The following is a 27,272-nucleotide window of genomic DNA, read 5'->3' on the forward strand; positions in this document are numbered from 1 at the left end:
GAGTAGTCAAGATATACGGACAAATATATATGATAGGATCAAATAAGAGGGCAGAATTTCGGAGAAGTCACAATAGACATGGATTTCAAGCAAATCATGGAGCATATAACGCCAAGCACGGAGAAAGAAGGATTAAGGAAACTGACCCGAGTGCTTCTTTTTTACCCATTATAGATTACACTAAGCTTAAAATGTACATTAATGCAAAATCGAAGATTAACTTGACCAGAAACACTAACCAGTTAAGCATATTATTTTATCAGCAATGAAGACACAACTAATCCAATAATCGACCCGAACACAGCGAAACAACAAAAATAGAACGCTCAAAGATAAACAACTTATTTTCTTTTTATGCGTGGAGAGCCTTTTCTAATTGTTAGAGTATTCAAGTATGTTTTTTCCTTCTCTCCTGTTTCTTTTTGTAAGAGTGAGGGCATCTCTTATATAGTAGAGGAGAGGGGCACATAATAGGACAAGAATAAAATTAGGAAAAGTGATATTATTTTTCGTGAAATAAAGAAGGGTCAAATCCATATTAGTTTACCAAATATAGACAAATAACAAATCAGTCCTACTTTTAAATAAGGTAAACAAGATTGGTTAACCATAATACACCATGTAAAACAAACAAGGAAAGAATAAGTTTAGACATCTAATTGATTTAATCAAACAAATAGACATAATTATTTAAGGAAGGGAAAAATTACGTTCAGATTTGCTCATATATTAAAATAATTTGGCACAATCAACTAAATCATAATTTGGTACGAAATATATATAGCCGAAGGATCAATTTAAAGAACTAATTAGGAAAGGTTTTACATTGCATTCAATTAGGTGAAGAGAATGTTAGGAGCAGATTGAAAAATAACAGACTGGTTCTCAATCAAGACTGAACTTGATAAACAAACACTCATAGACTGTCAAAAATTCACAAATCATTACAAATCGCCTCAAGATGAACACCAACATAGATGAAAATTTTAACATATACTTAAGTACAAACTAAAATTCACACACATATAAAATTCAAAAAATACGTAGCCCATATTCATGAAGATTTAGAAATAAAAAATAAATGTTCAATACCTGGGACAGATCTCTATAGATCTGTCCTTATCAAAATGCTATGTTTTCAGCTTGGTCGGAATATTGGGGTAGCAAATTTGTTGTTTTTATTGTCGGTTTCGTAGCTACTGGCCGGATTTGTTGTTGCTGCTGGTTGGTGGAGTTGGAGCTCGCTGGCAGAAGCTGTTGCTGCTGGTCGGAGCTGGCTGGTCTTGTTGTTGTAGCCGGCTTCTGCTAGTGTTCTCGCCGAGCTGCTGTCCACCGGAAAATGGAGCAGAGGCGGCCAGCGCCTGCTGGTTCTCACGCTGCTGCTTCTTCGCCGGAGAAGAAGAGAGAAAAGAGAGGGAGAGAAGGAGAGGTGACCAGCGTCTGATGGATTCGCCGGAGCTGCTGTTTAACACGCCTGGCTGGTCGCCGGAGCTGCTGGATTTCTTCGCTGCTGACTCCGGTCAGAGGGGAGAGGCGGCGGTTGCCACTAGCAAGTGGTGCGATCTCGCCGGAGAGCATAGAGAGGAGGGGCTGCGGCTGCCCTTTTGGAGAAGAGAGGAATGATGAATAATGTTTTAGGGTTTGAAGTCTTTAGATATTAAAATAGGAAGGTTAAGGAGAATCGATCTGAACCGTAGGATTAGTTTAGATGAGCGGCTAGGATTTAACTTAAAGGATGGACGATCAAGATTAAAAGCTCAAAATATTTTAAAACATATTCAATCTAATTTGAAGTGGCTAAAATTGAAATAAAAACTGGCTAGAATTGAAATGAAAGGTCACTATAATTGGAATAAAATTTGAATTGAAATGGCTAGAATTGAAAGAAATTAGAAGAAAATAGGCTACGATGTAAATGATTTTGAGGAAACTTAAAGAAATGCTATCCAATTAAAATACTACAAAATATTATAATTAAAATTATTTAAATTTTAAGACATTTGAATTATTCGAGTTTTACTAATAATTAAAAAATATTTTAATAGTATTTACAATAATTTTTATAAAGCATGCATACTAATATATAATTTTTAGACAAAATCGACTAAAATTTTAGAATTCAAAATGTGTTTTAAAATGCGTATTTAATCGGATAGCATTCCCAAAAGGGTTAAAGGTCGGTCAAAATTGGGTGTCAACAAAGTGCAACATTGATTGGGCATCTAAAAAAAATTATGGTCCTAGTTCAGCAGTCTTTTGCATTAGTGATCATAGTGGCAATCTGGTAGTAGCTAAAGGTTTCAAAATTCTGATACAACCAACATAGTAGTCTTAATTACTGTATTAAGCATGAAATTGTTGATATCAGACTGACTCTTTAGTTATGGTTCATATATTAGAGAGAGAGTGGAAAGTGTCATGGAGTGTGGCATAGGAAATTAGTATCATCAGGAAATTGCGAAGAGATATTTCGCAAGTGTAAATATTCCCTTAGAAAAGGAAATACGCTTGTAAATATTTTTACTAATATAGCTTTATCTTTTGCATGTGATTTTTAGATTAACCAATTTCAAAAAATTCATAGCACAGAAATGAGGATCCTTAATATAGCCAAATATTGTACACCATACATAATGAGGCATCTACACAATTAACAGAGCAAATAGTGTTATGTGTATCATAGCCCATGATCCATTACAGATTACATGTAAGTTCAATTTACTAAGGTAATATTTTCTGTAATGATAAGATAAAGTTTGATGTAAATTCAATAGATTTGTGAACTGACACATAGTGAGAGCTTGAGGTGTCCATTAGTACCAAATCAAAATTTTAGTTTCAGCTAAAAATCACCATCAACAAGGTGGGTCTGTAGAAACCTACAAAAGGATGCAACATAAATTTTCTCTAATTTCATTGTGGTAGAATCGTCCAAACAATGGCTTATATAATGGTATTAATCCTGAATGGGGTTCAATCCATTGAGAATTTGTAGGGAGATAAAACTACAATGAGATAGAGCTGAAACATAGAGCCTTAATTTTGTTCATAGAATCTGTGGATAGTGGATCTGCACATTTTGAAGGCTAGAGCTAATCTTTAGCGCAATAGTAGAACTTGTTTTACATGACGAGTTATATTTACACCAAGATCTACACTTACTAGTAGTAGATCTAACTGAGGGATTCACAACTCCCATGATGATTGGTTTCAGAGACAAACAAAGTAGAGTGATGAGATGAAGAATTAACCTTAGAGTTTCAATTGGTTCAAATGAGTGAAGACGAGAACGGTTCCATCATTGTCTCATCGCCTGAAAACCATAATTGGATATGCATTAAAACTCTTTTCACATTACAGTGCAAGAATTAAAGATCTCACTTTAATTGGGATTTTAGAGGAGCGTATAAGGAAGAAGTTGGAAGCTTCCGATTGTTTGTGTTCTCACTTTTCTAATATACTTTTTGTTTTTATTATTTCTCTCAGATATTTTGTACCATTTGCTTATGCTTTTGTTTCTGAATCAGATAACTTTTGGGCTCGGTTATTTGTAAATATTCTCTTTGTTTTTATGAATAAATGGGAATCACCAGATTAAAAAGTGACTTGCTTTTTTTAAAGTAAGTCAATTCAAATAGGATCTTAAATGAAAGTACTTTCTTCATTAGAAGATGAGATACCATCCACATTAATTAGGTTAACGTCTCTCACTTATGTTTTTAATTTGTAATTACCTTTCTTGATTTAAACACCATATATGGTTAAGGATTGGTTGATGGTTGATATCCTGCTATTAGAAATTAAGTGAACAGTTGGCCAAAATTGTAAACATAGCATACACATTAATGTCAAACTAATTTTAACTAGTATAAAAATATAACAATTTTCAGAAAGTGCACGTTTTTTTTCAAATTTTAAGGCTAGTGTGTAAGCAAAACTTTATGCACATCAGGATCTCAAATACATTAATATTACAAAGATTTGTACTATATAATAATATACCTAAAGCATGAATCACAAAACTGGTCTTTTTACCGCCATGCCTTGCCCTAGCTTATGTTACCAAAACCATCAATGATGGAAAAGGTGTAAAATATGTTGTAACCCTAATAGAAGGTTGGAGAACCAATTTGTAGAGGTTAATTAAGACTTTATCTTCTACGTCACTCAAATAATTGGTGTACGAATGAGATCTATTCTTTATTAGATATTATTTATGGGCTTTACATTAATTAGGCCACATATAAAATAATAAGTTACATTCTCCCACATGGCCCAATGACCACATAACTATAATATATTTAGTTGCACATATAATAATTTTTTTATATAAAGTTTATCATACATACCACAATATGAATGTAACACCCCGAAAGTTGGAAAGTTGAAAGGAAAAGGAAAATACATATTTTTGGCACTGAAGTATGTTCTACAAGTCCAACCTACGAACCGTAGGATTTTTTACGAGTCCTAGGAAGGTATTCATTGATTTGAAGATGAGTTTTTGGAATTTCAAGTTTCTGAAGTTTGAATTATTAATGAGCAGGTGGAAACGTAAGAAGGTTGACGAGTCGTAGGTGGGTTCCGTAGGAAGGTTCTAGACTCAATGAAAATTTTAAAACTGAAACTTGCTGTTTTACAGATCGGTTCTATAGACCATAGGAATTTAGACGGACCGTATAAAGGTCGTGGAAAATAAGGTAAATTTTGGATTTCTAAAGTTGGTACTATGGTTGACTAGTGCATATTATAGGAAGTTCTACGAACCGTAGGTCCAAACCATAGGAATCATCCAATAGTTATTTTTAAGGGTATTTGGGTTTTTCCTATGCATTAAATGTTTATACTATGTCATTTTATTCCTATTTCTAAGTCATACAACTATCCTTGTACCCCTAAACCACCCTAACTCTCTGATTCACTCAAATTCCTAATTCATATCCACATTCATCTTCCTCAATTCTCTCTCTCAAGTTCACGGAAGAAGAAGCTAGGGTTTTCAAAGAAAGACTCATATTTCACCATTTCTTTTGGGCTTTGATTCTCAAGGTATGTAGGGTATCGTTGATGGGTTCCATTCACCGACTGAGTCCGAAAAGGTTTCTCAATTCTCTAAGTTTAATTACATCAATTTGATTAGGTTTGCATCCAATTCCTCATGGGTTCTAGTTGTGTTGATTCAATTACATGTTTTCCAGTTGATATCATATGAACCCATGCATTGATCATGATTATTGACTATGAACTCTCAAAGAGATGAATTTATGAAGAAACTATGAATCTATAAATGATGTTTTCACGAAGGTTATGCATGATTTATGAAAACAAAGGTTTTATGTTATAGGCTACTTTAAGATAAGCATCTATGAAATTGTGAAAGGATTTTGTCACATATTAAGGAATCATGATTGGTGAAAGATTTTCTCACACATTGCTCTCTCAAAAACATGAATTTATGAAGAAACTATGAATCTATAAATGATGTTTTCACGAAGGTTATGCATGATTTAGGAAAAGAAAGGTTTTATGATATAGGTTACTTTAAGATAAGCATCTATGAAATTGTGAAAGGATTTTGTCACATAATAAGGAATCATGATTGATGAAAGGTTTTCTCACACATTCTTGATTCTAGATTTAATGAGCTACACTATGATATTTTAAGCTTGGATTAGTAACTTAGTTGTTCTCTTCTGTGTATGATATGATGATTATGAAATTTACTATTTCATTGGGATTTAACTTAGCATCGAGAGGACTTTGAGGTGGAGGCTCAAACAGGATAGTTTCGAGTAGCAACCTCTAATTTAAAACTACCTACCCCCATAGGATTTTCTTAAATGACATAGCTAGTGAATCCACAAATAGCGTATGAATCATGATATGGATTTATGCCTTGGCAAGTAGACTCTCCCTTCTCAGTGTGCCAGTTACATTGGATTCCATGTTATAGCTCGCATGGTCTATTGTTGGTTAAAGCTAATATCCCACAAAATGAACTAAAGCTACTTCAAAGGTTTAATGAAGCTTTCCTTACGATTTTAAGATGCATTGACCATGTTCATAATTTACGATTCTTCTGTAAATGATTTCACTATGTTTAGCTTTGTTATGCACATCATGTCTTTGATTATGTCCCCTTATGATCATGTTTTACATTTTTAAATATACCCCTCATACTTAGTACATTGCATGTACTAATGCGTACATATTCCTACATTGTCTAACTAATGTTGGGTACGATGATTTTTAGCGCCCCATACATTGCTACTGGATTGATTAGTAGATTGAAGACTTGGTGAGTCCTCATGTTCCGAGGACCATGTCACCTTTATTGCTTTCATATGTTTTAAGTTTCTAGATTTTGTACGTGGTGTACGGGTTACATTCCGACCACTTCTTTTGATGTATTAGAATGTCTTGTCAACACTATGAGTATATTTTCGCTTTTTATGTCAAACTTTCCTATTCTATGAGATTTTTTTATTTTTATCTATTATATTGTGTTGTATGCATGTCAAGTGACTTGCGTAGGGCCTCTTGGGGTCCTATACTCCATGTTATCTTGTCAACACTATGAGTATATTTCCGCTTTTTATGTCAAACTTTCCTATTCTATGAGATTTTTTATTTTTATCTATTATATTGTGTTGTATGCATGTCAAGTGACTTGTGTAGGGCATCTTGGGGTCTTATACTCCATGTCACATTCAGGGTGTACTTTGGGTCGTGACAATGATCTGCAATAATGTCGTATAGACTTATCATTAAAGAGCATAGAATTGCAATAATGTCTTTATGATTGCACTGGTATTAATAGATTCTTACATTTTCAAGAATTATGATTATGATATGCTTATGCTTATTTATATTGGAAGTTTACTTAGCACTGAGAAAACTTTGGGATTAAGGCTCTCCCGTTAATTGTGGTCAGGTCTCTAGTAGAAATTCATTTTTCCCATAACTATCTACCCAGTAGGACTTTGTCCCAATTGGACATAGCTAGTGGATCCACCTGAACATGGTCCTTATCTTGGCAAGTAGTACAATCTCTTTTCGCTATGGAAAAGACATCAGATTACATGTTATAGGTCACATGGTCTATGTCGGTTAATGGTAAATATCCCACAAATGAATATGGTTTTCTCAAGAGAGTTTATAATTTCCTCAAAGATTATGATTTAAGTTTACGTTATGACGTTACAATGTTGCATTGACCTTGTCTCATGATTTATGATTTTTCTTATCAAAATTTGATATGTTTCAATTGGTCATTCATCATCATGTTTACAAGACTTGGCATGTTTCACCTTTATGTTTATGCATATTTTCCATATTCAGTACATTGAAAGTACTGAAGCATATATCTCTTTTGCCTATATTATTTAATAATATAAGGATCGATGTTCCTCCATCCGGTCGTGGCTAGTTGGATTGATCAGCTACTTAGAGATTTGGTGAGTCCTTGTGGTTCAGGGACCTTGCTCCCACATGTCTTTTATTGCTTTCGGTCATTCCAGTTTTCAGACTTATTTCATGAGCTAGGGCTTGTCCTAGCCTCACCTATGATATAAAGGCTTGTTGTTAGACTTAGTATGATTCCGCATTTACAGTCTTTGTACTCTTACTTTTGTATCATGTTGATAGGAAGTAGCGGGGCTTATATTCTTCTTTGTATCTTTATTTCTATTATGTTTATCTTAGTGTCATGCCTATATCAAGTGGCTTGTTTAGGGTCTCTCTGGATCTTATTCATCATGTCATGTTAGGGGGGTAGTTTGGGTCAAGACACAAGGAATGCTTGCATATAGAGAACTAGGGCCTACCCCCCCCCCCCCCCACCACCACCACAACCACCACTTCCTCTGGCCAAATTAGCATTAAAATATAACATTATTTATGAATTTGAGTGTAATGAGTTGTTAAAATACCAACTCATCAACCCCCCCCCCCCCTTCCCCCCGCAAACTTAAACTATTTCTTGTCCTCAAGCAACACATCCACTAAGCATAGTATTTAAGTTCAGTCACACCCAAGATAATATTTTGCACAATTACATAGTAGACTCAATATAACAAAAAACAAAAAAATCTATATACAAACAAAACTTACAGTTGGTTGCACCACCACTCATTCGGCAAAGATTATTCTTTCAAAATGCCTTTCATTCAAAGAACTTTTGAAGCACAACACTTGGATAATTCTTCATTCCAGAACGATTTCAAAACATCTCAAATCGATGACATCCACTTTGAAGGTTTTCCCAAGAATTCACACGAATTTGTCACATGACTTGAGAGGCTTTATTGTATTCTTCACACACAATTTTTTTGGGTAAAGATTCCAAGTGTCTTTAGTCCTTGATCACTGCCATATCGACTTAGGTACTCAACTTTTCCTTTGGGGGAAACCATCGTCAGCTTTGCATCCTCTTTGAAACAATATTGTATCGAAAGGGACTAAAAATATTAGATTTAAGAATATTAAAAGATTGAATCAAGACAGACTTATACTTAAAAAGGGGTATTCCTTTTAAGGTAGATGACAATGATAAGTTATCTACATGCATATATCAACTTTGAATGAGTCATGAGATGCACTTTATATTTGACTCTTGATGTGTTTGTGTTCTCTAGTTCTCAAAGTCTGAACTATTTGTAATATGAAATTGATTTATGTATCCTAGCAGCACTTCTTGTAAAGGGGTTGAGAAGCGGTGCTCTTTACAAGTTCCCTCCAATTAACCATTTTCATGTTATTCTCTGTCATTATCTTAAGGTTATTGTGAGATTTTTCACCGATAAGATCCTCTCTCGTGTCGCATTATGGTGCCTGAGAAGGATTTCACCGATAAGACTCTTTTTTTTTCTTTTTTTCTTATCTTTTTGTCTTATGGTGCCAGCAAGGGTTCACTTATAAGTCTCTTTTTTCTCTTGATGATCAATTGTGTACACAAAACATATTGAATCTGGTATTCTTAAAGAGTTAATTAGAAAGTCAGTTGCCAAACAGAACCATAAACTGATCAAACAATTTTGGAATTATTGTAACCAAATAAAAAAAATACCCCAGCTCTTATGAATAATAGAATATTATTTTTTTATGGTATGACCAAACCCAAAAGGGTTGACAATGTATCATTTCAGAATCAGGACGAGCGTAGTTCAAACTTTCAAAGAGAGGACTTTTTTTTTATTGATTGATTTTTTTATTTCCTTGGAACGAAGGGCCTTCATCTTCCTAACCATAAAATGGCAACCGTCGTTTGTCACTATATGTTAAAATGTATTAGATGTAGCATATTTTGACTGTTTTTGTATTAATAATTATGCCTGTGAGTTTTCCCTCCACATTAGTACGGTGCAATGTTCCTTTGGACAACACTTCCTTGATAGGATATGGACCTTGCCATTTTGAGCAAACTTTCGCTTGGGTTTTTTCTGCTATGGAATAATGCATTTTAAGATAAGTTGGCCTACTTCAAATTGTCTTGGGTGCAACCTTTTGTTGTATACACGAGCCATACTTTGTTGATAAAGTTATCCAAAACAAATGCCCGCCAATCTTTTGTCATCAATTAATGACAGGATATCTAATCAACTTTTAACCCATTCAATATCCTCAATTTTAGCTTCCACAATTCGATGATGTTGAATTTCAACTTCTGCTTGTGTTACAGCCTTGGCTTCATACACCAGCAATTAAGCGGTTGCACCAATCAAAGTGTGTGTTGTCGTAACGATATCCCAAATCTGAGAAAGGTAACTTTTCATGCCATTTTCTGGTGCCTTGAACCATCTTTCCGAGGATCTTTTTGATGTTTTTGTTGGCATCTTCCACAACTCCATTGGCTTTTGATCGGTATGGAGTAGAATTGTGATGCACAACTTTGAATTGGTATATAGAGTTGCAGTGTTGTATGTGATGATAGCTCTTGGGATACCAAAGTGGCAAATGATGTTAGAATGGAAAAAATCCACGACCCCTTTCTTGGTAGCTACTTTTTTAAGTGACCCCCTCCATACATTTGGTGAAGCATAAAATGCGATCAAAATGAACTGATGTCCTTTTGAAGCTTTTGTCTAAATTTGTCCGATGACATCTACTTCCAATGCAGCGAAGGGCCAAGGAGTGGCCATAGGGTGTAACTGTGAAGGATGTTAATGAATTAAATTACCTTCACACTGATGATCTTTGTTCACAAAGCGAAAGTTATCCCATTCGATCGTAAGCCATTAATACACTACTCGAAGTATCTTTTATATCAAGAACATATCCATTCATGTGTGATCCACATATCTCAGTAGGTATTTCATTCATGATTTTCTTGTCTTCTTCAACATCCACACATCTCAACAAATTTTGATTTAGGGTTCGTTTATATTAAATTTCCCGCTAAAAAAGAAACTACTAGCCAAGCGCTTAATAGTTTTTTCTTGCTTCCATTAGCATGTTCTGGATATTTTTTGTCTGCAAGAAAGTGCTTTATGTCTAGGTACCATTTCTCACCATATGGTTCAACTTCAATTGTGTTAGAATAGTAGTGTTGGTCATGGACTTGAATTTCCAAAGGAGTGATACAAGTGTTGCTAGGATATGGAAGCATTGAGGCCAAAGTTGTCAGGGCATCAGTCTATTCATTATGAAACCTTGGGATATATCTAAACTCGATGAACTTAAACATATTGCTGAGGTCTTCCACACATTGTTTGTATGGAAGAAGCTTGAGGTCTTTAGTTTCCCATTTGCCTTGAGCTTGCCGAATAAGTAAATCAGAATCTACCAACACAATCAATTCTTGTACTTCCAAATCTATTTTCATATTTAGACCAATGATTCATGCTTCATCATTTGTTGTGTCATTTGTAGAAAAGAAACGAAGTCGAGCTTTTGCAGGGTAATGCTGCCCTGTGGGCGATATGATAATCGCCCCAGTCCTTGCGCCTTTTCTATTAACTGTTGCATTAAAGTATAATTTCTATCGTGAACTGCTAATTTTTGACGTATTTAATTGTATTTTTATTTGTATTTTTTTTATTTTTAATGTTATTTTTTATTGTCTTTCTATTTTAAAAAAATGAATTGGCCCAAAGGGCTCAATTTTGATTGAATTGGGTTAATTTGAATTCAATTATAACAACCTAATCAATTTTAAATCTAGTCCAATAACTATGACTCAAATTTTAATCTCTACCATTCATATTTTTTTTTATCCAATGACCCTTGTTTGACCCTATCATAATACCAATCACCTCAAAAATCATATTTTGGCCCTATTATTTTTTAAAATTTTCCTCTCTCCCCTTTATTTCCAACCAATACTGCAGAAAGACTGAATACTAATCATCACTTTCTTTTTAGATTTATAGAGTTTCGGTCATGTCCATTTTATACTCCTTACATAAATGTGTAGTGCTCCTCAATGACTATCTTTTGATAAAAATTTCATGTCAAAACTTCATCGAATAATTTTACGGGGATTTTTTTTTCCGCGACCTCCATTTACCCCAAAATCTATATCAATCTTGTCATCCTCTCACCCCCTATCCAAATCGGTCACTATCACAATTTTTTCAATCATAGAAGTTATTTTAGTTCCAGATTATGACTATTTGTTAGATTTTTTTAAAAGATTTAGTTTGCTAGTTTGTTTGAATTATATTTTTTTAAAATTATCTTTTATTTATTTTTTAGTGTTTGATCTTCAAAATATATTAGATGTTTGAATTTTGTGTTAGTGAGCTGATTTAATTTTTAATCTTGGGTCTTAATTACTAAAATCAAATGGGTTCTACATAATACATCTATTTTTTAATTTTTAGATGTTTCGTTTAGCTTTTATTCAATTAATGAATAAAAGAAAATGAGACTCTCTAAAGGGCATTACAGTGTTTTTCAATTAATCTTCTCTTGGAAGAAGAAACAAAGAAAAAAATATAGTGGTCATCTTGGGTGGTACATTGGCATGACAAAGGGCCTTATGTGCACATTGACTCTTAAATTTTCAAGAAAGAGGTGGGTGATTCATCTTCTCCACCTATTTAACACCCCCTTCTTTAATTTGACAAAGCTATCAAACCGCAAAAACAATCTATCTATTATTGGTTTGCGGAATACCAACAAGGCTTCTCTTGGAGAGAATATCCACAAACATACTGAACTACTAATACCCAAGAAAAAATCATTTCTTCAGTCTACTCGAGTAACCATGTATAGAAAGAATTCTTACCCCAATCTCCCTAGCCACCTCAGTTACATAACATCCATCTTTTCTCTTACGAGTCTTTACCTCGATCAACTCTTCATATCTCCAGTATGAGGAGTTTGGTTCTGTCAATGGCAAAGGAAAATCACCAATTAAGAATTGATTGAATCTCAGATGAAATAAGAGAAATAGCATATAAGGGACAACAAACAACAATATATCAAATTGGTGATGAAGTTGAAGTTGCAAGTCAAGTATTAGGCTTCAGAGGTTCTTACTTACATGCAACTATTCTTTATCATGTTGGCGCTTTTCATTACAAAGTTCAATACAAGACTCTCGTGACTGATGATTAAACATACTCAAAGCAATATTCAAATAAAGAAATCTACTATAATAGACGTTAATATTCAAATAATATAATTTCAACCAAACATAATAAGAATATTTTAAGTTACTACATTAGAAGAGAAATTAGTATAAATAAGGCAGGTAGATAAGAACTTGAAACATCAAACAAAAGAATATATATTTTAAAAAATCATATAGAAATCAGATTGTAGTAACTAAGAAATTTATGTTGTAACTAACTAAAACTGCATCAACAATTTCTTACATTGGGAAATATTACTATTACTAATTTACTGTTAATTGAATTTCTAACCTTCATCCAAAAATATGAAGGCGTGAGAAAGTACATCCTCTATGTAAGTCCAAAATAAACTGATCTACTTGTTAGTTGCTATTTATGTAAGCCTTCATAGATTATTCTCAGACCATTTTGTTATTTTCTTGTTTCTATAAGTTTAATTTTTTAACTTATATTTCCTACTTTATCTTAAAAGGAACTTGAAACTCTCATTTTAGGTGTTTTCAGCCATAATTAATCTAGTACTATTTCTCGAATTATATTCATAATTTAATTTAATCAATTCAATCTTAAAGTTCTTAATACTGAATACATTATACTTCTGAATTATGTATAATGTATTGATATTAAAGGTTTTTTCTCTTGATAGATTAGCGTAGTGCATGAGATAAGACGAAGAGCCTATTTGTATAAGATTATATCTCTTTTATAATTAGCCAAAAAATCGAAAGTTATGAATAAGTCCTTAAAAGTATTTCCTTATTTAAGCTAAAACTATAGAAGAATACTTAAAAGCTATGGCTTCTCTAGTGCATAGATGGAACTCTGATAATTCTTGGAATTGCAGACGTTGTATAATTTTGGAAGAAGATACTATGTAACATCTTTTTTCTGATAGGATAACATGTTAAGAATTTGGAGCCACTTAATTAGCGCTATTGGAATTGTGGGCTCTATTCTCAACTTGAAGCAGTCCATAAAGTTTTGGTGGGCACTAGAAGGTAATTATAGAGTGAAAGTAGATTTCCAAGCTATCCTTAAATTATTTTATAGTTTCTGTGGAAGCGAATGAATACTATTATTCATAGAGGTTCCTTTTCAGAATTTATAGTGATATGGGGTATTAATGATACAATTTTAAAATTCATTTTCGTTAGATTAAAAGAGAAATGTAGCAGCAACTCTTGGCCTCTTATTCTTTTAGAGTTGGAATAGTAAAAACATAAATTATCTTTTAGAATTGTTAGATGGAACCCTCATCCTCCTAATTTACGGAACTGCAACATTGATTGGGCATCTAAAAAAAGTTATGGTCCTAGTTCAACAATCTTTTGTATCAACGATCATAGTGGTAATATGGTTGTAACACCCTGTATTCTAGATAGACCAAAATGCAGATTTCTAGAAGTTTCAGGTGCCACCTACAGACCGTAGGGTGACCCACGGACCGTAGGTAGAATTCGTGGTTGGCCACCTGTAGCTCCATTCCCAGAACCCCAGAATTTTTCAACAAAGTCTTGACGCACGCCAGGACCTACGGACCATAGGTGGGACCATGGTCTATAGACTGGATCCGTGGTTCAGACTCCCCAGAACCCCAGGAAAATTCAACAAACTCTAGAACCACGCCAGGACCTACAGACCGTAGGTGGGACCAGGTCCGTGGTTCAGACTCCCCAGGTCCCATCCTCTGTAGACTGTCGATGACTGATTTTTGTGTAATCAAGACACAACTTCCAATTCAAGTGTCTATGGTCATACAATAGTAATATAACCCAACCGAATGTGTTGGGGTCGAGTCCCAAGGGAGCGGTTTCTGAGAATTAAGAGTTAAGCATAGCTAAATACATTATCGAATAAAAACATGATAAATTAAGGGGTTGACACAAGTGTCAATTATCAATGTGGCTTTTGTAGTCAATTAACAACTAAAAATAGTGAAAATAAGAAAATGCAAGTTTGGAGACGGGATTCTTGGGATGTGATAGGAATATGGGATAAAATACACGATCGGATAATTGTTATTGATAGTCAATTGCTGAACATTTGTAACTAGGATAGACTTCAGTGGGGGTAAATTCTCTCTCGAGCAACTTACCCTGAATCAACTCGATTTCTCTCAAACACCGAGTTGTCACGATTAAGCTCAACCTCCACCTTAGCCCATTCACTCTCTCGAGCTAAATATGTGGGAAAGGCCTAGGATTCACTCTCTCGAGCTGAACCCACAACGACCCAATAACCACCGGCTGTCGATTTAGTAGTCTTAGTTTTCAAACCTCTCTCTCGAGCAAGCCAAAAACACTAAGATGAAATCGTATTGGCAACTACCATTCCATTAAGTTCAAACACAACAACTAAACGAAATCACATTTAAACAACAAATAGATCAACAATAGGGAATACCCAACAGGAAATTTAACCCATATTCACATAATCACACCCCAAGAATTGGGGTTTTAGCTAGACACATAAAAAAGAAAGAAAATAATACCAAATCAAAGTGACATCAACTAGGTATGATTTATATTCGCTTCAAATGAGTCTAAGATGAAGAATCTTCAATACCCACTTCCAATTTCTTGGAATTGGAAGTCTTCAAATCTTCAAAAGCTAAGCAACAATTGTCTCTACTTGAAAATTTAGAAAATAAACTGTTATCTCTCAAATTCTTCTAAATTTTCTCTCTCTGCATACTGAAATAAAAATTTAAACAAGTATTTATAGGTGCCAAAAAGTGTGCTCGGAAGAGTCACTCGGCGCAGTTAGTCGGGATCGCCGATGCACTCGGCGATCTGCCCTTTAGTCTGCTTCATCGCCTTTCAGCTTTTGCCTTCAGCATTTTCACGTTCTGGATCATTGGGCAACATAGTACTGCTTTGCTAAACTGCTCAGTGATGCCCCGACTGCTTTTTATCATCGCCGACTTGATCCTTTCCTTCAGGGCTCGGCACACTCAAACTTTAGGTGAGGTTAAGGACATTCGGCGACTCTCTTAATGCATTAGGCGATCCTCAGGCCATCTTTTCTTCGTCTTTTCAACCGTTTTGTTCCTTTTTACAAAGTAGTGTCCATGCTTTGCCTCAAACTCCAAATACCTGATAATTAAGGATTTACATCAGTTATTGAGATAAAAAATGCATTTGAGGATACTAATTCTATTAAAATATAGCCCTAAATGAGTCCAAATTGTGGACTCATCAACACCCCCAACTTAAACTTTTGCTTGCCCTCAAATAAAACTCAAGTTCAGCAGTTCAAAAGGGATGTCTCAAACAGTGCTACACAAGACTCAATCACGAATGCACACACAAGACTCAACTTACTCATGCAAGAATCAATTGTGTACTCAAAAACTCAAGTTGTGACACACCATTATCAAAGAATCTCAAGCTCACTATGCTTGCTTCAAATGCAAGTTCAAGCTCAACAAAGGAAATCAAATGCCCTCACACAAAAGAATGATTCCATATTCACACAATGGTTTGCAATTTAAAGCTTCGGAATCAAATGCAACGCTCACAACTACAAAGAAGAACACAATGCATGCTTTCACCCATAGGTTTGCCCATATTTTCCAATCAACATTTGTTTCAGCTCACTCAGGATAAAAAAAAAAGTCTTTTCAAGGCTTATAATGGAATTGAGTGCAAAGTTATGGTCATTTAGGCTCAGTGACTTTCATCCTCATGAAATGTGGTGATCACAACACTTCATTTCCTCTTCTTTCATCATTCTCATTCGTGCTCACTAGTTACCCCATTATTCATCCTCCATGGATTATTGGGAACCCCATTTTCTTCGTACTCTCAGACTTTATTTCACAACTTTTTCATTCTTTTTCTTTATTTTCTTTTCCTTCTCTTTTTTGTTATATGGAGGGGTTCCATTTTTCTCAAAACCATGGGTAAGAAGGGGACTTTCTTGCACATATTGATTTACCTTCTCTTTTCATCACACCCCCAACTTAGACTTTTGACCTAAGTTGGCTATTCAAACAAACCACAAATCATAAGGATTATGGGTAATGGGTCAAGAAAGGTAATGTTTTCATCAAGTTTCTTCCAAAGAAGGATAAAGCTCAAGGGTGGTTCAAAAGAGGTTCACACACTCACAAGGTAGGTCACAAAAGAGTTATATGTCAAATTGGCTCAGACACTTCGAAGTTGCCTAAGATCATATCAAGAGTTAGCCTTACTTAGTCGACCGGACCAACGGGGCAAATTCTTGGTGTTATCATGCATGGTTCACAGTAAGCTCATCACTCCAGGCATTGACACCAAAGTCAAACAAGACTCCACACTTTCACTAGTGTGCAACGATCATCACAAGAGACTCTATTCGATAATTGGCTAGTCACAACGAGATGCAAAGAGTTCACATATTATCTATGCAACTTCATTTGGCCTCATCGTAGCCGAACATTCATGTTTGTTTGATTATGAGCACTATGAAAGTCATTGGTATTGATCGGGACCAATACTCAAATTTGCAAAAGAAATGCCATATTAACACATACAAGAGGTGGCAAAAAATTTTTGGAAGGGTCAAAAATCGTTTGCAATTAAAAACAAGGAACCATAAGCTCAAGCATCCACAAGAAGCAATATTAACACAATTATTGATTTCAACCCAAATATATAAACAAAACAAATATCCACAAAGGTGGGCCTCACCCCCACCACAAACAAAAATCATTTGTCCTCAAATGAGAATAAACAAATCCAACAGTCAAAAATAAAGTAAGACAGAGAGGGAGGTAAAGAGAGGATCATGTCTATGCAGTCGCTCTATTTGTCGGGGATTCAGTGTCTGGTGTCACACTCTGAATCTGGGCATCAGTGCCCGGTGTATCAATATGGACTTGGGCTTCAGATTTTGAGTATTTGAATATTATGAGTGGCTAAACGCCATTGTTTTGTTTTGGGGCTGTAGCGTGGCACGCCAGCCTACCAGGCTCGAGTTGGGTGCGACGACCCAATGTTTGGCGGACATTTTGGTGAAAATCAATTTAAATAGGACTCCTTGATGGATTAGATTTGGACTATAGTTTTCCTAAATTCTATAAATAGACCCCTAGGGTTATTTTGTTGGGGTTCGACATTATTTTGGTGTGCAAGAGAAAGATTCAAATTTTGTTATAGGTTTCAATTTTCCAACTCTTCTTATTTTTGAAAATCAAATGAATAATTATATATGCGGTTTTTGAATAGTATAAGTGGCTAAACGCCCTTGTTCTGGGGCTGTAGTTACGGATTTATTGTTGAGTATTAAAAGTTTTTAAATTAATTCTTGGTTGTCATTTTAATTTACTTTTATTATCTTGTTTTAATATTTCTTGATTGGCAATCATAGAGATAAACATCTTGTCTATTCATAAAATCGAGAGAGGATAAGGTAGATAGACCAAAGAATATAAAAAAAATTGATCTTCCATTGAGTTGATTTGTGTTTAGGAGTGACGCTCGGACGAACAACTAGCTTTGTTACAAAATAGGATGAAATATAAATGTTGTCCAATTTGGACTGCCTATCCCCACTCACCGAAGTAGTTAGACAGCTAATTGGAGTAGTCGACTATAGGTCAAGAGATCCGACTCATACAATTAACCCTGTAAATTAGTAACTTGATAACCGAAATTAGTTCATTGCCTGAGATACGATACATGAAGTCCAATGCATATTGTAGCCCTGCAATTGCCCTTTACTTTTTAGTTATTGCATCAATTTGAAATCATTCACATTAGTTACTTTTTAGTTATTGCATAAATCGTAGTAGTAATTAACAACCATCAAACTCTTTTAAAAGGTTACTTTTATTTAATTGTGGAATTGAGTTATTAAATATAAGTTGATCATGAGTCCCTTGGGAATGAGAACTCGTTTCTAAAAGAAACTATATTACTTGAGCGACCGCGTACACTTCCGTGTATATTTGAGAGTAACAAGTTTTTGGCGCCGCTGCCGGGGATTTAGAAATTGATTTATATTTGATTTTTCTTAAGTCTACAATTAGATTGTTCAAGTGTTAATAACTTGATCTTAGCTTTTGTGTATTGCAGGCACTTGATTCTTAAGTCTGGCTCGAAAAGAAGATCTTGTCGAACCAGATGACGAACCTGAAAGAGCTTTATGCCTTCATAGAAAAATGGCGAATCTAGGACGTCAACAAGAATTAGGGTTGGGTCTTCAGGAAAACAATGAGGGTGACCGAATAGAAAACGTGAATAATTAAGAACAAGAGGCACCCCTCATTATATCGGCAAGACAAGTCAGTGACGTGGCAGTCCCACTCATAGCCAATGTGGCGTCTAGTATAAGGAAACCACCACCGGGTGGCAGATTTGAACTAAAGCAGAATAGTGTGCAGCTCATCAACTCGATGGGACGATTCACCGGACTTCCGCATGACGATCCTCAAATTCACATTTGGAATTTTTTGAAAATAAGTGATACGTACATACCAACTGGAGTTTCATCGGACTATGTGAGGTTGACATTGTTTCAATACTCATTGCTATGAGCCGTCATATGGTGGTTAGATTCAGAGCCACCAAATTCCATCACTACATGGGATTACCTAGCAAAGAAGTTCTTGAGTCGGTTCTTTCCATCAAACAAAACTACGAGGTGAGGAGTGAGATATAGAGTTACAAACAGAAAAATGGGGAGGATATGTACCAAGCATAGGCTCGATTCAAACAATTCTTAAATGCATGTCCGCATCACAACCAAGCTAATGTGGTACTTAGTCATACTTTCTTTGAGGGTTTTGATTATAATGCATGAGTACTTCTTAATAGTGCAACAAATGGACAAGCTCTAGCAAAAACCCATTAAGAGCTATTTGATCTCTAGATAGACTCTCAGAAGGAAACCCCATTTATGAAGGATAAAGTCCAATAACCACAACACATAGAGTGGATGGAATTATGGATGTGGATCAAACTACCGCAATAAATGCAAAATTAAATGCCATGAACCACAACATAACCATGCATTTAAAACAAATGAAACTAAATCAAGCACCGGTGAATGTTGTACAACAAGAATCAAGTTGGTGTGGAGTCTGTGGTAGTGGAGCACATGAAACTAAACTTTGTAAGGGAAATCCAGATTCCGTAACTATGTGGGGAATGTGCAAAGAGGTGGAGGTCATAAAAAATATGGTAATACTTATAACTCTAGTTGGAGAAACCATTCGAACATCTCATAGGGCGGGAACCAAAACCAAAACCAAGTGCAAGGGTCTAACTAATACCGATCACAAGGAATGGGGGAGCAATACAAAAATCCTAGCCAGGGCGTAAATTCAAGTGCACCAAAAGGGGGGATGACTAATGAAGAGTTACTCCAAAAGCTAATGTCAGAAATTGGTATAAAGATAAATTCCAGGATAGAGAAGCAAGATGAGTACATAAGAAACATACAAATGTCCCAATTGAGTTTAGAAAAATGAGTTGCGCAAGTAGCTAATGCACTGAACTTGTAACACCCAAAAAACTAGTAGGTGGAACTACAACCTTATGTGAGATTTTTAGAGTTTGATGTGTGGTTTAGAACCATAAAATGGCTTCCCGTACATAGGATGATGGGTATGGGGGTTAAACGTCAATGTACGACTCCCCACGAACCAACCATGGGTCCTTGAGGAGGACCCTAAAGCCTAACCCCAACTCTGCCCAAATTGGGGACCTACGAATGGAACCTACTAGGCGTAGGTCCATCCACTCCCCGTGGGACCTGGTCCTGGGTCAAGGCACTTCAAAGTGAGCTGCAGACCATGGACCTACGGACCTACGGGACGGCCAGTAGGTCCACTCACGGTCCGTGAATCCAAGGTCGTAGCTCCTGCCTGCAATTCTGCCTAGGTTCGGCCAAAGGTAAGTTCATTTAGGTAATTCCTAATTTAATTATTTTAATGTGGGGTGGTTTTATTTTACTTTAATAGACCTATATAAGGGGGTTTCAGCCATTAACTAACCCATAGACTTCATAAATCCCAAACCCAAAAATCATAACCAACTTTACCCGCAGAAATATTCTCTCTAGAACTCCAAGGAAGAAGAAGAAGAAGAAGAAGAAGATCAAGTTAGGGCTTGAAGAAGGAAGATTTTTTACTCGAATTTGTTGGATTTCTTCACTTAAGGTATGGTAGTCTTAGATTCATGGAATGCTTTCATCCATGAAGTCCTCAAAGTCTCAATTCCAAAGTTAGAAAATTCTCCAAAACCTAGGGTTTTCACTCCAAGTCATGGATTCTTTCTAAAAACGTTTTCAATGATTTAATTACGTTATATTATGATTGAATTGTTGTTTTATGGTGGGTTTCTGATAAAATTTCCCATGAATCCATGAATGAACCTAATTTCTCAAATTGGATCTTAAAGTGTGGGTATTGATCGATATTAGTAGAATGTTATAGAATCGTGAATATAATTAATTGATTACTTGAATTGTGTATTAATTGAGGAATTTCTATGGTTTTGATGTTGAATTTCCTCCAAGAACCCATGAACCCCCATGTCCTCAATTTGTGACTTTGTGATGTGGGTGAATTGTGGTGAGATGAATATTATGAGATTATTGTTTTATTAGTTGAGTTATTTGAATTATGTTGTCTTCCATGATTAATGTAGTAACTGTAAATGTGATTGGTTGAAAGTGATCCTTGATCCAAGAGGGGTAAACATGAGACTTATGCCTAATTGTGACTTCATGTATATACTTTATGAACATGATTATAATCTAAGCTATTATGTGTGTTGAATTGTATGTGGTTTTATTGTGGAAAGACTCCACCAACATGACCTATATTATGAGTATTTGAGATCATGCATTTAATGACTTGATTACTTCAACTATGATTATATCCATGTCTAATATAATGAATTCTAGATGCGTTGATTGAATATGGTCTTTGGTCCTTAAAAGGGGAAATATATGATATTTTACATGCTTTGTGAAAGCGTGTTCATGATTTAAGACCATCTTCTGAGAAAGTAAAGTGATCATGACTTTGATGTAATTGTGGTGTTGTCGAAAATCTATTCTCATGAACACACAATGAGCCTAATGTGAAAGTGTTTCTCACATATTAAGGATTCTAGGTTGAATGTTAGTTCTCACCTAATTGAATCTAACATAAAGACATGGACAACGAAAGTTTATTCTCATGCATGATCTAATAAGCTATCCTAATGAAACAAGTTAGGATTCAATAAATACTTCATGGGAATTATGCCTAGCACCGAGTGGGTATTGAAAATGAGATAGAGGCTCTCCCGTTAAGAAAGGCTGGGTTTCTAAAGTTAATCTCATGAGATAGAAGTTTCCCCCGCTAAGAAAGGTTGGGTCTCTAGAAGCAATCTCCTTATCCCATAACTACGTGCCCCCGTAGGTTGTTTAGCCATTGGATCCATCTCCAAGCTAATACATTTTAGTTCTACCTTAGGCAAGTAGGACACCCCTTTTTGGTGTGGGGAATACACCAGATTCTATGCAAGCTCACATGGTCTATGTCGGTTAAGGCTAATTCCTACAAGGTCAACTCTAGGATGTACTATGGCTATTCAAGAAGTTCTACTTAGTGTGGGTGGGGGTATGGGACTTCATCCATGCATTGCACAAGTAGGATTTGAGAGTAGTTATGGTAGGTTCCTCTTTATCAAGATGACTCATGTAATGAATGTGCTTGAGTCTAAATGGTAATTGCATTTGATGTCAAGGCTACTTGTGTTGTTGCATGTTAAATTACTATGAGTTGCTTTCCTTGATGTGGTTGACTAAAAGTGAATGTTTCCTACTCTATGAGAGATAGGATATGGATGAGAATAAAAGAGGGTAAACATGAATGAGGATCTAAAAGTGACTTGCTTAGTGTGAGTAGGATTATGGGATCTTATCCATACATTGCACAAGCTTGCCTTGAGGTGGCTCATGAAGTGTTGCTCACATGTCATGCTAACACTAGATTGTTTTGACTATGTATATATTCCTAATGATATTTCCCATGCTCACTAGTTGTGATTATTGTCTACCATACTATAGTGTATATATCTTCATGATGTTTTTTATGCTTATGACTTATGTTATCACACTACTTTCCAAATGATGGTCTAATTTTTATACAAAGTGTAGGGTTTGGTGACATCGGCTTCCATCCTCGTGGCTAGGATCATACCAGATCAAGAAGAAGAAGTTTGGTAAGTCCTCATAGCATTCGAGGGCTTGACCATTATGTTCTTTACATTTCATTTTTATGTTTAGAGCTTTTGTATGGGCTGCTTCCCAAAGTTGTAATCTTAATGGTTATTGATGGTTTGAGACAAAGTATAGATTCCCGCTTGTTTAATAAAGACTTCAATTGTAAAAGAAAAACTTTTAAATTTCTGCACTATTTTCTATTATCTTATGTTATGATATGCTATGAGGCTTGTATGAGGCTTTTCAGAGTCTTGTACACCGTGTCACATCTAGGGGGGTACTCCTGGGTCGTGACAGAACTTGCGTCCTCAAGGTGGTTTGCCCGGTGACACTGAACCCAACCCTAAGTAACTGAATGCGGTAACTACTAGAAGTGAGTTAGAACCAGACGAACTAGCTCCAAAGAGGAGAGATACTACGGTAGTTAACAAAGAAAAGAAAGCAGAAGAGGTGGTAAAGAACACCAATGTTGAGAAGCCCATTCCCCAAATGAAAACACCCCTTCTGTTTCCATAAAAAGCTTCAAAAGCAGAGTGAAGACAAATGCTTCGGTAAGTTTCTCTCTCTTCTTAAACAGGTTCACATTAACTTGCCTTTGGTTGACATTTTACAGGGAATTCCAAAGTATGCTAAGTATGTGAAGGAGATAGTGGCTAACAAGAAGAGGCTCACAGAGTATGAAACGATAGCACTTACTGAGGAGTGTAGCTCTAAAATTTTGTATAGACTACCCAAGAAGTTAAAAGATTCGGGTAGTTTCACGGTGCAAATTACAATTGGGCAAAGTGTTCAAGCCCGGGGGTTATGTGATTTGGGTGCGAGCATTAATGTTATGCCTACTTCTTTATATAAGAAACCTGGGTTGGGCAGTCCAAAACCAACCACTATCATTATGTAACTCGCGGATAGGTCCATTGCTAGGTCAGAGGAGGTTGTAGAGGATGTGTTAATACAAGTGGGTTCGTTGATCTTTGCGATGGATTTTTTGATCTTAAACTTTGAACTTGATCCTGAAGTTCCATTCATTTTGGGGCATCCGTTCTTAGCTACGGGGGGTGGGGGTGGGATTGATTGATATAGCAGCTGGGCAGTTGACTATGAGGGCACATGATAAGGTTGAAGTATTTGATGTCTACCGCGCCTTGAAATTGCCTTCTATCTATGAAGAGTTGTCCGCTATTACAATTGTAGATCTTGTAATAGAATCGTAACTCATTGCACCCGAGGAACACTTAGAAAGAGATTTAGTGGGACATGACATAGATGAAGACACTGAAGTTCAAAAGATGGTTACTTGTTTGAATCTGACAACTATATAATTACACAAACGGAGTGTAGAGCGATTGTACTGTGAATTAGGGCCTCCACCCAAACAATCAATTGGAGAAGCACCTAAATTGGAGTTGAAATATCTGCCTACTCGCCTAAGGTATGCATATTTGGGTACTAATGAAACATTGCCCGTAATACTTTCTGCAAAATTGTCTAAAATATAGGTTGATGCAGCATTGAGAGTCGTAAAGCAGAGAAAGAAGGCTATTGGGTGGAAGATGGCTGATATTAAAGGGATTAGTCCGGCTTTATGTATCCACAAAATCTATATGGAAGAGGATCACAAACTAAGTGCACAACATCAACGTAGACTGAATTGCTTGATGAAAGAAGTGAGGAAGTAATAAAGTGGTTAGATGTTGGACTCGTGTACCCAATCGTTGATAGCAAGTGGTTAAGTCCTATGTAGTGTGCCCCAAAGAAGAGAGGTATGGCAGTGGTAAAGAATGAGAAAAATGAGTTAATTCCCACTAGAATAGTAAACGGATGGAGAATTTGCATAAATTACCGGAAGCTAAATGAGGCCACACGAAAAGATCACTACCCAATTCCCTTGATTGATCAGATGTTTGACCGACTAGCAGGGCAGGAGTACTATTTTTTTAGATGGGTATTCCGAATATAATCAGATTTTGATTGCACCCGAGGATCAGGAAAAGACCACGTTCACTTGTCCTTATGGTATATATGCTTTCAAACGCATGTCATTAGGACTTTACAATGCGCCGACAACATTTCAAAGGTGCATGACGGCCATTTTTCATGATATGGTGGAGGACTTTGTAGAGGTGTTCATGGATGATTTCTCTATTTTTGGGAAGTTTTTTGAGGTATGTCTCCAGAATTTTGATAGAGTACTTGCTAGATGTGAAGAGACCAATTTAGTGCTAAACTGGGAGAAGTGTCACTTCTTAGTTCGAGAGGGTATAGTCTTGGGTCATAAAGTGTCAAAGTCGGGATTAGAAGTAGATAAAGCCAAGGTGGAGGTTATTGAAAAATTACCCCCTCCTATTTTTGTAAAAGTGGTGCGAAGTTTCCTTGGACACACAAGTTTTTACCAGAGATTCATCAAGGGTTTATCCAAGATTGCAAGACCTATGTGCAGTCTTTCAGAGAAGGAGGTGAAATTTGAATTTGATAAGATATGCTTGAAAGATTTTGAGATGTTGAAGAGGAACTTAATTGAAGCTCCCATCTTAATTGCTCCTATTTGGGAATTACCATTTGAACTCATGTGTGATTCAGGTGATGTAGCAGTGGATGCAATATTGGGACAAAGAAAAGATAAAGTGTTCCATTCAATCTACTATGCGAGCAAGACCTTTGATTCTGCTCAAGCTAATTACATAGTGACTGAGAAAGAGATGTTGGCTCTATTATTCACCTTCGACAAGTTTAGATCGTATTTGGTAGGTACCAAGGTAATTTATTATACTGATCATGTAGCTATTAGGTACCTATTCAATAATAAGGATGCTAAACCAAGGTTAATTTGGTGGATATTGCTTCTCCATGAATTTGACATTTAGATCAAAGATAGAAGGTGTACTAAGAATCAAGTAGATGATCTTTTGTCTATGTTAGAAGATTTTTCCCATGTACATGAAGGGGAACAAATCTGGGAAGAGTTTCCAGATGAACAACTGATGGCACTAGATATCTCTCAAGTACCTTGGTATGCAGACATAGTGAATCTGATAGTAAGTGGAGAGTACCCTGCAGATGCAACCACCCAACAAAAGAAAAAGCTAACTCATGATGTTAAGTTCTATATCTGGGATGAATCAATCTTATTCAAGCAAGGAGTGGATCGGGTGGTAAGAAGATGCATTCCGGAGTTTAAGGTAAAGAAAGTACTCGAAGGTTGTCATGCTAGCACATATAGAGGACACCATGGAGGAGAGCGCACATCGCATACGGTACTATATTATGGTTTCTTTTGGCCCTTTTTATTTAAAGATTCTATTGTTTATGAGAAGGGATGTGATAAATGCCAAAAGTTGGGTACTATATCAAGAAGACATGAGATGCCACTAAGTAACATTCCTAAGGTGGAAATTTTTTATATGTGGGGTATTGACTTCATGGCTCCCTTCCCGCCATCTAGTGGAAACCAATATATTTTGGTGGCTGTTGATTTTGTATCCAAATGGGTTGAGGCGGTAGCTCTTCCCTCTAATGACTCAAGAGTGGTGATTAAATTCATCAAGAAGCACATTTTCACTCGTTTTGGTACTCCAAGGGCAATCATAAGTGATGGAGGTAAGCATTTCATTAACCATTTAGTGAAAAATCTTCTTTCTAAGTATGGTATTCGGCATAAGGTTGCTACAGTTTACCATCCTCAAACAAGTGGTCAAGTGGAAGTATCAAACAAAAAGGTGAAGTAAATCTTGTAGAAAACGGACAATACACAAAGAAATGATTGGTCTGAGAAGATGGATAATGCGTTATGGGCATATACAACTGCATAGAAGACACCCATAGGGACTTCTCCCTATCACATAGTGTTCGGCAAAGCATGCCATCTTTCGGCTGAATTAGAACACCAAGCATATTGGGCTATTAAAAAGTTAAATCTTGACACCAAACTGGCAGGAAAAAAGTGAGTGAATCAACTACATGAGCTTGAGAAGTTTAGGCTCCATGTGTATGAGAATGCCAAGCTCTACAAAGAAAAGATGAAAAGGTGGCATGACAAGCACATAGTTCCTCCCACTTTCACTTTGGGACAAAATGTACTACTTTTTAACTCAAGACTAAGGTTATTCCCTGGAAAGCTAAGGTCAAAATGGTGTGGTCCCTTCAAAGTGGTAAGGATGACACAATATGGTGCCGTTGAACTTAAAGGTGAAAATGGCCCGATGTTCTTAGTAAATGGGCAATGAGTTAAACACTACTTTGGTGAAGATTTAGATCCTGATCGGGAGGCTCTTGAGTTGAATGATGAATGATCCTAGTTGAGTCGAGTCACGATGTTAAACCTGGCGCTCCACGGGAGGCAACCCGTCCAAGATATGTCATAGGAAGTTAGTTTTGTTTACTTTTAAATTTTGAGCTTAGTTTAGGGTTGATAGCATCTAGTGAATTAGTTTTATTTTAATTTTATTCTTTTTAGGGATCTTGTTAAGTTTGATTTCTTTGTAATAGTTAGGAGCT

Source organism: Solanum verrucosum, unplaced genomic scaffold (genome assembly GCF_900185275.1).
Source record: "Solanum verrucosum unplaced genomic scaffold, falcon-dt-bn FXZP01000299.1, whole genome shotgun sequence".
NCBI lineage: Eukaryota > Viridiplantae > Streptophyta > Magnoliopsida > Solanales > Solanaceae > Solanum > Solanum verrucosum.